This window comes from Ranitomeya variabilis, chromosome 2 (genome assembly GCF_051348905.1).
Source record: "Ranitomeya variabilis isolate aRanVar5 chromosome 2, aRanVar5.hap1, whole genome shotgun sequence".
Taxonomy (NCBI): domain Eukaryota; kingdom Metazoa; phylum Chordata; class Amphibia; order Anura; family Dendrobatidae; genus Ranitomeya; species Ranitomeya variabilis.
The window spans coordinates 614,615,389-614,628,825 of NC_135233.1; the positions used below are offsets into that span (position 1 = coordinate 614,615,389).

The window sequence follows — 13,437 nt, forward strand, 5'->3', positions numbered from 1 at the left end:
ATTCCACTTTTTTGCCATTTCATTGCACTTTTAATTTTTTTCACATTTTCTGCTACACGACATGGTAAAACCAATGGTGTCGTTCAAAAGTAGAACTTGTCACGCAAAAGATCACATGGCCATATTGACGGAAAAATTATGGCTCTGGAAAGAAGGGGAGCAATAAACGAAAACAAAAAAGCTCCAGGGGTGAAGGGGTTTAGAAACATGGATATGGACATATCTATGGAAATAGACATAGATATATCTGTATCTATCTATCTATCTATCTATCTATCTATCTTTCCCTCTATCTATCTGTAATGGAGTGTGGGTTGGACAAATGTAAAAGAGGAGGTTGGACAGAAATGACATCACAAATCTTTTTGAACATAGAGGGGGGAGAGGAGGGAGGGGTTGGGGTGTGTTTTGGAGTGGGTGTGGTAGGTTCGTGCTTAGTAGCAGTGCAATGCATCATGGAACTTGTAGTATTAGAGCACAATAACTCAGGAGAAAGGAAGTTGTCGATTAACCCCATGAGAGCTGAATCCAGCACTAAAGATGTGCTGCTACAGCATGATAAAAGGTAATATTGCTAAAATAAACACAGTAGATGTTTTCAGTGGCACATAACAGCAAGATTTATGAAAAAAAAAAAAAAGGTTATAATAGTGGACAACTTCTTTAACAATACATCCAATACAGATACATAATAGATTAAAAACCAAGCAGTAGAATAAATGGAATCAGTCTTAAATAGTAATAACTAGAAATACGTGAGCAGATCATATCAGTCCATAATATAGATCTAACGAGGCATATAACATATAAATTGGCTTCCCACATTAATTGCTCATCACTCTAGTTGCGGTACGTATCCGGACATCTGGTAATTAGGATTCATCATATGGAGTTAGTTTTCTTGACATCGGGATCAAATCTGCTAATATAAAACAAAATATAAAAGCATAAAAACACAAAAAACACTGCAACAGGCATATGGGGCAACATTTCAAGTGTACAAATCAGGCCATCGATCACAAAAATGGAGCAAAACTGATGTTCTCACTGAGTCCAGATGGATGGTCCGTGTTAATGGTCCAAATCCATCTGGACTCCCATTAGGCAATTCTCTTGGAGATTCCTCCACCTCCAATGTCAAGCATGTCGATACCCCGGACCCTAAGAAGGCTACCGTCACAGTTATGATAGGTTTTAAAATGGAGAGGAAGAGATTTTAGCGTCCTCATGGGTCGCTGCGGCAATGACTCCAAGTACATGGTCTCTAATTTGCACCTTTAATTGCCGTGTCATCAATCCTATGTATATTTTATTGCATGGACACATGGCATAGTAGATCACATTTTTACTCGCGCATGAAATCCGCTTCCTAATTTCAAATTGCAGAGACCCACTGGAATCAGCAAATGCATTGCAGCGGTCAATATTAGGACATGCAACACATCAGCCACATGGGGCGCATCCATGTTTCCCCGCCATTGAGTCAAGAAATGTAACCATAGGTTCACACGTATAGTGACTACGCACCAAGAAGTCACGTAGGTTTTTCGATCGCCTTGCTGTGACGGCAGCCCTCTCAGGTAGAAATCTAGAGACAATAGGATCGGCCTTTAGAATATGCCAAGATCTATCCAGTGCCTTCTTCATGCCTGGAAAATGAGAGTGAAATTTAGTCACAAATCGGATAATATCTTGATCTTTACTTACCCTGGTCCCATATAGAGGTACATGTCTTGATGAGTGCCTTGCCCTATTGTATGCTTTCTTAATCTTGAGATTACTATACCCGCGTTCCACTAGCCGTCTTTTTAAATCCTCAGCTCGTCTCATAAAATCATCATCAGTCATACAAAGTCTACGGAGAGGTAGAAATTGACCAGAGGGGATGGATTGAATCATATGGCCAGGATGGAAGGAGGAGGCGTGCAGGAGCATGTTAGTAGAAGTGGGCTTGCGGAAGATATCCGTTTGTATCTCACCTCGATCATCCCGCTTTAATGTCACATCCAGGAATTCAATAGTCTCACGATCATGTTTATATGTGATGTAAATATTGCAGTCGCTGGTATTTAAAAATAACAAGAACTCCTGAAGACATTCTTTAGAACCCTGCCAGATCAGCAAAATGTCATCAATGTACCTCGTCCAGGAGATGACACGGTCCATTGACGACAGCTGATCAGGCAGGAAGAGGTCCCTTTTCCACAGCCCCAGGAACAGGTTAGCATATGCAGGGGCAAAAGAGGCCCCCATAGCTGTTCCCTGGAGCTGTTGGAAAAAGGGCCCCTTAAAAACTCAATAACTCAAGTACCAAGTCCCTGAAGTCTTTGGGTAACTTTGATGTACCCAGGAAGAATGCCGCTGCCTGGAGACCATCTTCATGTCTAATGCTGGTGTACAGGGACTAAATGTCCGCTGTCATCAGCATAGTGTCACTGTCCAGGTGAAGTCCATCAACCTGCCTCAACAAATCACCCGTCTCTTTGAGAAATGATGGCAATCCTTCTACCAGAGATTGCAGTTTGGAGTCTATCCACCAATTGACATTTTCAAGATAGTTCCTCTATCCTGAAATGATAGGACGACCAGGGGGCACCTGCTCGTCCTTATGAATTTTAGGTAGCAGGTAAAAGGTGGGGATCGTAGGTTCAAAGACCGTAAGAGCAGCAGATAATTCCTTAGTAATAGTCCCCACCTCCCTGGCTCCATTAATGATGGCCTGTAATTGTGTGGTATAGGTGGACAAAGGGTTAAAGGTAAGTTTCGTCTAACAGGTCTTATTATTCAATTGGGGAAAGGCCTCCTTCTCTTAGAGGACCTTAGGTCACACCACAACGTTACCCCCCTTGTCCGCTGGTAAATTCTGAACAACGTGCAGATGCCCCTGTTCCTCCCTAGTAAGATTATCATGATAAATGTAATGTGGAATCTCAAGAAATTCCTTAGTAACAATTTGTACAACCAAATCAATATTCGGGCTGGAAGACAAGGGGGGACTTCTTAGATTTCGGACAAATCGATGATGGTACCTTACCTCCCTCTGGAGTATTATGTTCGGTGGCAAGTTCCTCCAAAGTGCGTAGCGCTACTTGTTCTTCCTCTGTAGGAAATAATTCAATTTACCATCAAAAAAAAGTTTTTTAATAAATCAACGACTGGGGAACATATGGACGTCCTTTATAGCTGTAAAAGCATAAAAAGCAGCCACTGGTGAAAATGATAGGCCCTTTTCAAGGAGTGTGAAGTGTCAGTGAAGATATGCTGACTAATATTGTTTACCTTATTGTCACGTCTTTGGTGATCTGGTGAACGATACTCATGTCATCTGTATGGATGAAAATTATTATCTTTCTGTCTCCTTGATAATGTTCCTTACCTAGTGGTCATAGATGTACCAGATGCGTCGGATTGATCACTCACTGATGAGACAGAGGACTGTGATGGTATACGTCTAATTTGTTGCCCCTGTGGCATTGGCTTCCTCCACGGATACACCCTATTATTTTCATAGTCTCGTAAGTCTCTTTAATTTGATTGACTGAGTTTCATGAATTTTCTTGACCACATTCTCTATTACTTTCTCCATCTGATTGTTAAAATTGGAGAATTTCTCAGGGGTGCCACCCACTTTAGGTTCATCCTCTGCAATCTTAATCGATGCATCCAGCTGCGCGATAGTGGTGTTAAACTCACTCAAAAGTCGCATCAATGTATTAGAGCAGCTGCTGCACGCCTCCTCCCATCTGGGAGGTGGAGCGTGGACGACCGTGCGAAACGGCCGTCGTCCACGCTTCACCTCCGCACCCTCTCGTTCACCTGATGTCCAAGCATGGATGTTTGTAACCTGTTTTAGTCATATCCAATAAAGAACACGAACGCACAGCAAAAGAAGGGTGAGTGCCGCATATTTTCTTTTCTTGGATATATATATATATATATCCTGGACTTCCCATATTTATCCATCCTGCTCCCCGTGCCCCATATGTATCCATCCTGGTCCTTTTTTCCTGCCCCCCAAATATTTATCCTGGCCCCCTATCCTGGCTTCATGGAGAGACAGAGAGACAGACAGAGAGACAAAGACAGACAGAGAGGCAGAGACAGAGAGACAGAGGCAGAGACAGACAAAGCCAGACAGAGAGAGGCAGAGACAGACAGAGAGAGGCAGAGACAGACAGACAGAGAGGCAGAGACAGACAGAGAGACAGAAAGAGAGGCAGAGAAACAGAGAGGCAGAGACAAAGAGAGACAGACAGAGAGGCAGAGACAGACAGAGAGAGAGACAGACAGACCGAGAGACACAGAGAGAGACAGAAGATTCCTCTTACTTTCTTGCGCTCCCAGTCCCGGGTCGCGTCCTCCTCCTCTGCAGGTCCGGCACACATAGTAAAATGGCCGCTGACCTAGCAGAGGCCGGTGGCTGATATGCACCCGTCGCATGACACTGACGTCATAAGCCGGTGACGATGGCTGCACACTTGCCAGTAGTGATCGGGACGTGCGACGCCGCAGTTCAGGTAATGAGAGCTACGTGCGTGCGCCCCTGCACTTTCTCTGTCTGCGCTTTTAAAGGGCTCGTGCCCCAATAAACCACAGACTTTTTTTCTTTTTCTCCTCATCTCCTTCCCACTGCCAAAGGCCCACCGGGGATTTCCCCGATACCCCACCAGGCCAGTACAACCCTGTTGCTCCCACTCATCCTATCTGCTACCTCAATCAGAACTTCTTTTCCTTTAGTAAGCTGTTGATCACCCAGCAATATACGATGACTCGGGTCCACATAAACAGCTGCCAGAAGAGTTTTACTTTCTAATAGCAGTGTCTGTCTCATTTTCATTGAAGCAGCAATGCCATCTGCGATTAAACCTGCTCTTTGGGACAGCCAAAACAACAAGTTCTTCCACTCTTTTATAAAAATGACAGGAGTTAAACCCTCAGCTTGTAACTTTTTAGTCACTGTAAATGGGTGCTGAAGCAATTCCTTCAATTCAGCCACCTGTGTCCATTGACCTTCATGCAGTGTTACCTGAGGGTTGGCCATCTCTACAAGGAAGGGTTTCAGCTCAAGCAATCGCTCAATCATTAAATAGGTGCTGCCCCACCGAGTGGCTTGATCCACAATTGCCCCTTCTCCAGCTCGTCTCTTCAAGATGGCATAAATTTTAGGGGTTCTGGCAACAATAGCCGATTTCCTCACATTGCTAACCAGAGTCCCAGCATGTCCCTCTTGCAGACTATCTCTTATTGCCAGCTGCAGCGTGTGCACAACACAGCGCATGTGATGAATAGGAAAGAGGTGTGAAGCAGCTTCAACAAGATCATCTCCATTAGTCGTGTTCATGCCCAGCGGTGCCAAGAGAAGCAAAGAGAAACTGGTATAAATGTATGTGGGAGAAGGAGGGACGAAATGGGTCCCGAGAGACGACAGTCAGGTCCTCTACAGCCACACTGTGCTCTGTAAGATGGATGGCTGATAGATGATGTAGATGGGTGATGGAAGCATTATGATATGAATAGATAGGATTGAAGCAGAGATTATATAAGAAAGCTACAGAACTTTTGATATCACAATAATTAAATGATTAAACAGATATTCCTTCCCAGTTTACCATTTTTGCCATATTTATGTCAAGCAATCCAGTCCTGCAAATGCCTATGTATGATGCCATATACAAAGTGCTGTGCCCTGCGGCTGCCTGTCACCATATGTAGCGACCCCCACAGGGGGTATCTCAGCGGATGGCACGACACACACACACACACAACAGGATGGAAATGGGGAGAGGAAGGCCTTACTGATGGGGAAAAGAGGGATGGACACCTCCTGCTCAAATATGAGACTGACCCTGCACTCCCCTAATGCCCTAAGTGTGTCCTTCCCCCCACTGCCGTCAGGAACCTCATCCCTCACTGTCACCTAGCACTGCTCTGACTAGCGCACTGACCGGCAAGGGTGCTAGCCTCATCACTGCAGATGGAACGACACAGGGGACAGTGACAAACACGAGACAGATGAGAGCAAAAACACCAAACTTAGCTTTATAGCCTTCTCTGCTGCAAAGCACTGCACAGCAGAAGAAAGGCACCCAGACCAAGAAACCAGCTGAAACACCACAGCAGCCAGAGAGCTCCTTCCTCCAGGTTTGGTCAATATAGAATGCTCTATCACCGACAGTCAGCTGATGCATCAAGTGACTATATAAAGGATGGTGAGAGTGGTCACCACCCACATCAGCTGACACAGCCAATCTGCAGTTGCAGTAGGGTTCCAGCAAGGGAAACTGACATTAACCCCTTTCTGACGTCAGACGGGATAGTACGTCTGACATCACAAGCCCCATTTTGAGGTGGGCTCCAGTGGTGTCACAGTGATGTCACAGTACAGGGATAATACACACAGTGATGTCACAGTACAGGGATAATATACACAGTGATGTCACAGTACAGAGAAAATACACAGTGATGTCACAGTACAGGTATAATACACACAGTGATGGCACAGTACAGGGATAATACACACAGTGATGTCACAGTACAGGGATAATATACACAGTGATGTCACAGTACAGAGATAATACACAGTGATCTCACAGTACAGGGATAATACACACAGTGATGTCACAGTACAGGGATAATACACACAGTGATGTCACAGTACAGGGATAATACACACAGTGATGTCACAGTACAGGGATAATACACACAGTGATGGCACAGGGATAATACACACAGTGATGGCACAGTACAGGGATAATACACACAGTGATGGCACAGTACAGGGATAATACACACAGTGATGTCACAGTACAGGGATAATACACACAGTGATGTCACAGTACAGGGATAATACACACAGTGATGGCACAGTACAGGGATAATACACACGGTGATGTCACATAACAGATAATACACACAGTGATGTCACAGTACTGATAATACACAGTGATGTCACAGTACAGGGATAATACACACAGTGATGTCACAATACAGGGATAAAACACACAGTGATGTCACAGTACAGGGATAATACACAGTGATGTCACAGTACAGGGATAAAACACACAGTGATGATACAGTACAGGCATAATACACACAGTGATGACACAGTACAGGCATAATATACACAGTGATGTCACAGTACAGGGATAATACACAGTGATGTCACAGTACAGGGATAAAACACACAGTGATGTCACAGTACAGGGATAATACAGTGATGTCTACAGGGATAATACACAAAGTGATGTCACAGTACAGGGATAATACACACAGTGATGTCACAGTACAGGGATAATATACACAGTGATGGCACAGTACAGGGATAATACACACAGTGATGGCACAGTACAGGGATAATTCACATCATGATGTCACAGTACAGGGATAATACACACAGTGATATCACAGTACAGGGATAATACACACAGTGATGTCACAGTACAGGGATAATACACACAGTGATGTCACAGTACAGGGATAATATACACAGTGATGGCACAGTACAGGGATAATACACACAGTGATGGCACAGTACAGGGATAATACACACTGATGTCACAGTACAGGTTTAACGCTCACAGTGATGTCACCACATCTTACTACTGAGGCCGGTTTCACACGTCAGTGTCTCCAGTACGTGAGGTGACAGTTTCCTCACGTACCGGAGACACTGACACACGTGGACCCATTAAAATCAATGCATCTGTTCAGATGTCATTGATTTTTTGCGGACTGTGTCTCCGTGTGCCAAACACGGAGACATGTCAGTGTTCATGGGAGCGCACGTATTACACGAACCCATTAAAGTCAGTGGGTCCGTGTAAAACACGGACCGCACACGGACGTTCTCCGTTTGCAGTCCGTGTGCCGTGCAGGGGACAGCGCTACAGTAAGCGCTGTCCCCCCCCCCCAGTGCTGAATCCGTGATTCATATGTTCCCTGCAGCAGCGTTTGCTGTAGAGAAAATATGAATAATAGTGTTTAAAATAAAGATCTATGTGTCCGCCGCCCTCCCACCCCCTGTGCGCAACCCCCCCCCCCCCCCCCCGCTGTTCTGAAAATACTCACCCGCCTCCCTCGTTGGCTGTCGCTGCTTCCTGGTCTGGCCCCATCTTCTCCTGTATGCGATCACGTGGGGCCGCTCATTTACAGTCATGAATAGGCGGCTCCACCCCTATGGGAGGTGGAGCCGCCTGTTCATGACTGTAAATGAGCGGCCCACGTGACAGCATACAGGAGAAGATGGGGCCAGACCAGGAAGCAGCGACAGCCAACGAGGGAGCGGGTGAGTATTTTCAGAACAGCGGGGGGGCGCACAGGGGGTGGGAGGGCGGCGGACACATAGATCTTTATTTTAAACACTATTATTCATATTTTCTCTGCAGCAAACGCTGCTGCAGGGAACATATGAATTGCGGATTCAGCACCAGATGCTGGTACGTGTGGTACCCAGCACGGTGCGTGTGGTACCCAGTGGGCACACGGGCGGCACAAGTGTGCCACACTGATGTTCACCAGAAGCGCAGGGGCACACGGACACGGATAATTCCGGTACCGATTGTTTCCGGTACCAGAATTATCTGGACGTGTGGGACAGCCCTGAGTGTAATGCTGCAGCCATGCCTCCCTGAAGTATTTTTGCCTTTGCAGTTTTCCATCTCTCAATCAGGAGCAATTCTCGGCAGCATTTGACCCCGGACCCCTCCAGCTTCACAGTTATTATAGGATATTCAGGACATCGTGCTCTGAACACAAACCTCCAGATTGCCATAATTATATCCACCATGCCCTTATTTCATTCTTACCAAGGTGACGCCTTATGTGGCCCCTGGGTCCCTTTTTACCCTTCAAATGCACCAATCAAATACTGGCGGCCTGTCCTAAGGATAAACAAGCAATCAATATCCAACAGATGGGGGTCCACAACCAAGACAGAGAAGAGATTGATGTGCAGCGCTCACTCGTGGCTACATGCGGAACTGCAGCTCATCCCCTCATTGTCTGCTGGAGATCTGTCAAATATTTACCTGTTAATGTGTCTATTCACTGACAGCTAGCAGAGATCATCACACAGATTCCTATACGTGGAAAAACCTTTTACTTGTTAACAACAAAGGGTCCGATGTACCCTACTATCCTGTAGTCATTAAAATAATCAAAAGCTTAAAAGACCAGGGCATGCTGGAAGTTTTAGTCCTGCTGCAGACACACAGAAGTTCCTGTTCTTCTTTTCATACACAACAGTCAATGTGAGCAAAGCAGAGCTGCAGTGTAAAGCATGGCATATCAGGCTGGGGAACCCTTTAACTAGAGGTTCCTAGATGGTTCTGATGGGTTGCTGATTATACTCAGCATCCAAAATAAGAAATGCAGAGCTGCAATGTAAAGCATGGAGTAATAGCAGATCAGCATGCTGAGCTACAACTAAATATGTCTCATCTATCAACATATGATATATAGCCATCATGGCCGCACAGGGCCCGGATACGCTTCAGCGTCACAATCTAATGGGAAGATAATCCGTCATGTATACACAAACGAGTTTTGCTAACGTAGCTCACGCTGCTAAATTAATGAGGCAACGTGGCAGGATATGGTGGCAGCGACTGGTGGCAGATGTCAGGGGTCCGGTGTGGCGCAGGCAGAACATCGCCCACAGAGACCCCTCATCCATCCATCTCTTCACATCACAGCCGTTTCTGCTCCTCGCTGCTGATTGATACGAATTACTGCAGCTGGAGGTTTGATCTTTAACACCATTACATTTATATCAGGAACCTAATGAGGTCTGAGCGGTATTATTTATGGAGATACCAGGCGGCTTTTCTTCATTTTCAAGCCAATATAAAAAAATGTTTCATCTCAGTTTAATTTTATTTCTTCCTTTTAAGTCATTTTTTTCCTCATTTTCTATTTATTTAAAAAAAAAACACAAATAAATAAATAAATAAACAAATACATAAATAAATAATACTTCTGAGAGTCTATAACAATTGTCTGCTCTGTTAAATAAAGATTAGGTCTCCAGAGAGATACAATGTATCAGTGCAGGGGACATGTCACAAACGATCCGAGATCGGTGCTGCTGATTGGCTTAGCTCGCAGAGCATTGTCCGCACTGGATACATTGTATCAAATAGCTGAAAGAATGTTCCTATTCGCTGATAGGAAGCACAGATCTTGACAAGGGGGAGAAAATAAAGGGGAACAGGGATGAAGTTTTACAAAATATGAGGTCATCATATATGATGGTGATGTCACCGAGCAGCTAGGGGGAGAATGGTCGGGGGGCCGCTACCTCTGAGGGTCTCAGCCCCCTCTAGCAGTACTATATGGACCTGAACTGCCATGGATTTGGCTGCACAACCTGGCATGATGGAATGCAATGTTAACCTAGGCACTCAATGAGTAAAAAAAAAAAATCGCTTTTTTTTCCGCGTACCGTAATTGCTTGTGTATCTTTCACCCGCCAACAATATATTTCCCGGAGTCAATTTGATTAATCCATCAACCATATTTCCACTTATTTAAAACATAATCAAAGAGCCATCTGGCGCCAATGAAATTTATTAGGAGCGAGAACGCTGATTTTACGAAGCACCTTATTTCCCTTCCCCCTCCTCTCCAGAGACACAAGGCTGCGGAAATTACCATAAACAAGAACGCAACATATGGGAGGTTTATTCCTCTCCTTAGAGCAAAGGAAAGCAACAGGAGGAAAAGGAGGAAAAAAGGAATTCATATCCAGAGGATTCTCATTAGCAACAACAACAATCTGTCACCGACCAAGGAAAAGGGTCTCTGATCGTAACATAAATCTCATTAATAGACAAATCACAGAAAGGAAAACAACGGGAGTAACAAGAATACATAAAGCCTGCACCACATGCATCAAGGCAGAGTAGTAATATAGTAGTTATATTCTCGTACATAGGAGCAGTATTATAGTAGTTATATTCTTGTACATAGGGGCAGTATTATAGTAGTAATATTCTTGTACATAGGGGCAGTATTATAGTAGTTATATTCTTGTACATAGGAGCAGTGTTATAGTATATTCTTGTACATAGGGGCAGTATTATAGTAGTTATATTCTTGTACATAGGTGCAGTATTACAGTAGTTATATTCTTGTACATAGGGGGCAGTATTATAATAGTTATATTCTTGTACATAGGGGCAGTATTATAGTAGTTATATTCTTGTACATATGAGCAGTATTATAGTAGTTATATTCTTGTATACAGGGAGCAGTATTATAGTAGTTATATTCTTGTACATAGGGGCAGTATTATAGTAGTAATATTCTTGTACATAGGGGCAGTATTATAGTAGTTATATTCTTGTACATAGGAGCAGTGTTATAGTATATTCTTGTACATAGGGGCAGTATTATAGTAGTTATATTCTTGTACATAGGTGCAGTATTACAGTAGTTATATTCTTGTACATAGGGGGCAGTATTATAATAGTTATATTCTTGTACATAGGGGCAGTATTATAGTAGTTATATTCTTGTACATATGAGCAGTATTATAGTAGTTATATTCTTGTATACAGGGAGCAGTATTATAGTAGTTATAGTCTTGTACATAGGGGGCAGTATTATAGTAGTTATATTCTTGTACATAGGGGGCAGTATTATAGTAGTTATATTCTTGTATACAGGGAGCAGTATTATAGTAGTTATATTCTTGTACATAGGGGGCAGTATTATAGTAGTTATATTCTTGTATATAGAGGACAGTATTATAGTAGTTATATTCTTGTACATAGGGGCAGTATTATAGTAGTTATATTCTTGCATATAGGGGGCAGTATTATAGTAGTTATATTCTTGTACATAGGGAGCAGTATTATAGTAGTTATATTCTTGTACATAGGAGCAGTATTATAGTAGTTATATTCTTGCACATAGGGGCAGTATTATAGTAGTTATATTCTTGTACATAGGGGGCAGTATTATAATAGTTATATTCTTGTACATAGGGGCAGTATTATAGTAGTTATATTCTTGTACATATGAGCAGTATTATAGTAGTTATATTCTTGTATACAGGGAGCAGTATTATAGTAGTTATATTCTTGTACATAGGGGGCAGTATTATAGTAGTTATATTCTTGTACATAGGGGGCAGTATTATAGTAGTTATATTCTTGTATACAGGGAGCAGTATTATAGTAGTTATATTCTTGTACATAGGGGGCAGTATTATAGTAGTTATATTCTTGTACATAGGGGGCAGTATTATAGTAGTTATATTCTTGTACATAGGGGCAGTATTATAGTAGTTATATTCTTGTACATATGAGCAGTATTATAGTAGTTATATTCTTGTATACAGGGAGCAGTATTATAGTAGTTATATTCTTGTACATAGGGGGCAGTATTATAGTAGTTATATTCTTGTACATAGGGGGCAGTATTATAGTAGTTATATTCTTGTATACAGGGAGCAGTATTATAGTAGTTATATTCTTGTACATAGGGGGCAGTATTATAGTAGTTATATTCTTGTACATAGGGGGCAGTATTATAGTAGTTATATTCTTGTACATAGGAGCAGTGTTATAGTTGTTATATTCTTGAATATAGAGGACAGTATTATAGTAGTTATATTCTTGTACATAGGAGCAGTATTATAGTAGTTATATTCTTGTACATAGGGGCAGTATTATAGTAGTTATATTCTTGTACATAGAGGCAGTATTATAGTATTATTATTATTATTATTTATTATTGCGCCATTTATTCCATGGCGCTTTACATGTGAGGAGGGGTATACATAATAAAAACAAGTACAATAATATTGAACAATACAAGTCACAACTGGTACAGGAGGAGTGAGGACCCTGCCCGCGAGGGCTCACAGTCTACAAGGGATGGGTGAGGATACAGTAGGTGAGGATAGAGTTGGTCATGAAGCGGTTTGGTCGATCGGTGGTTACTGCAGGTTGCCGGAAGATGTAGGTCTTCAGGTTCTTTTTGAAGGTTTCGATGGTAGGTGAGAGTCTGATATGTTGTGGTAGAGGGTTCCAGAGTAGGGGTGATGCGCGAGAGAAATCTTTTTGTATGCGATTGTGGGAAGAGGAGATAAGAGGGGAGTAGAGAAAGAGATCTTGTGAGGATCGGAGGTTGCGTGCAGGTAAGTACCGGGAGACGAGGTCACAGATGTATGGAGGAGACAGGTTGTGGATGGCTTTGTACGTCATGGTTAGGGTTTTGTAGTGGAGTCTCTGGGCAATGGGGAGCCAGTGAAGGGATTGACAGAGGGGAGAGGCCGGGGAATAGCGGGGGGACAGGTGGATTAGTCGGGAAGCAGAGTTTAGAATAGATTGGAGGGGTGCGAGAGTGTTAGAGGGGAGGCCACAGAGCAGGAGGTTACAGTAGTCGAGGCGGGAGATGATGAGGGCATGGACTAGGGTTTTTGCAGATTCT

General features: G+C 43.2%; 1 long non-coding RNA gene across 2 annotated transcripts in view; it reads right to left on the reverse strand.

The window, feature by feature from the left end:
- Window positions 1–284: 284 nt before the first annotated feature.
- The window catches only part of LOC143807332 (uncharacterized), a 227,352-nt gene continuing 214,199 nt past the window's right edge, over window positions 285–13,437 (reverse strand). For both annotated transcript variants that reach the window (XR_013221699.1, XR_013221700.1), the window contains 2 exons: window positions 3,035–3,100; window positions 285–922 (listed from right to left, as the gene is read on the reverse strand). This is a non-coding gene — a long non-coding RNA (uncharacterized LOC143807332). The remainder of the gene's footprint in view (window positions 923–3,034; window positions 3,101–13,437) is intronic.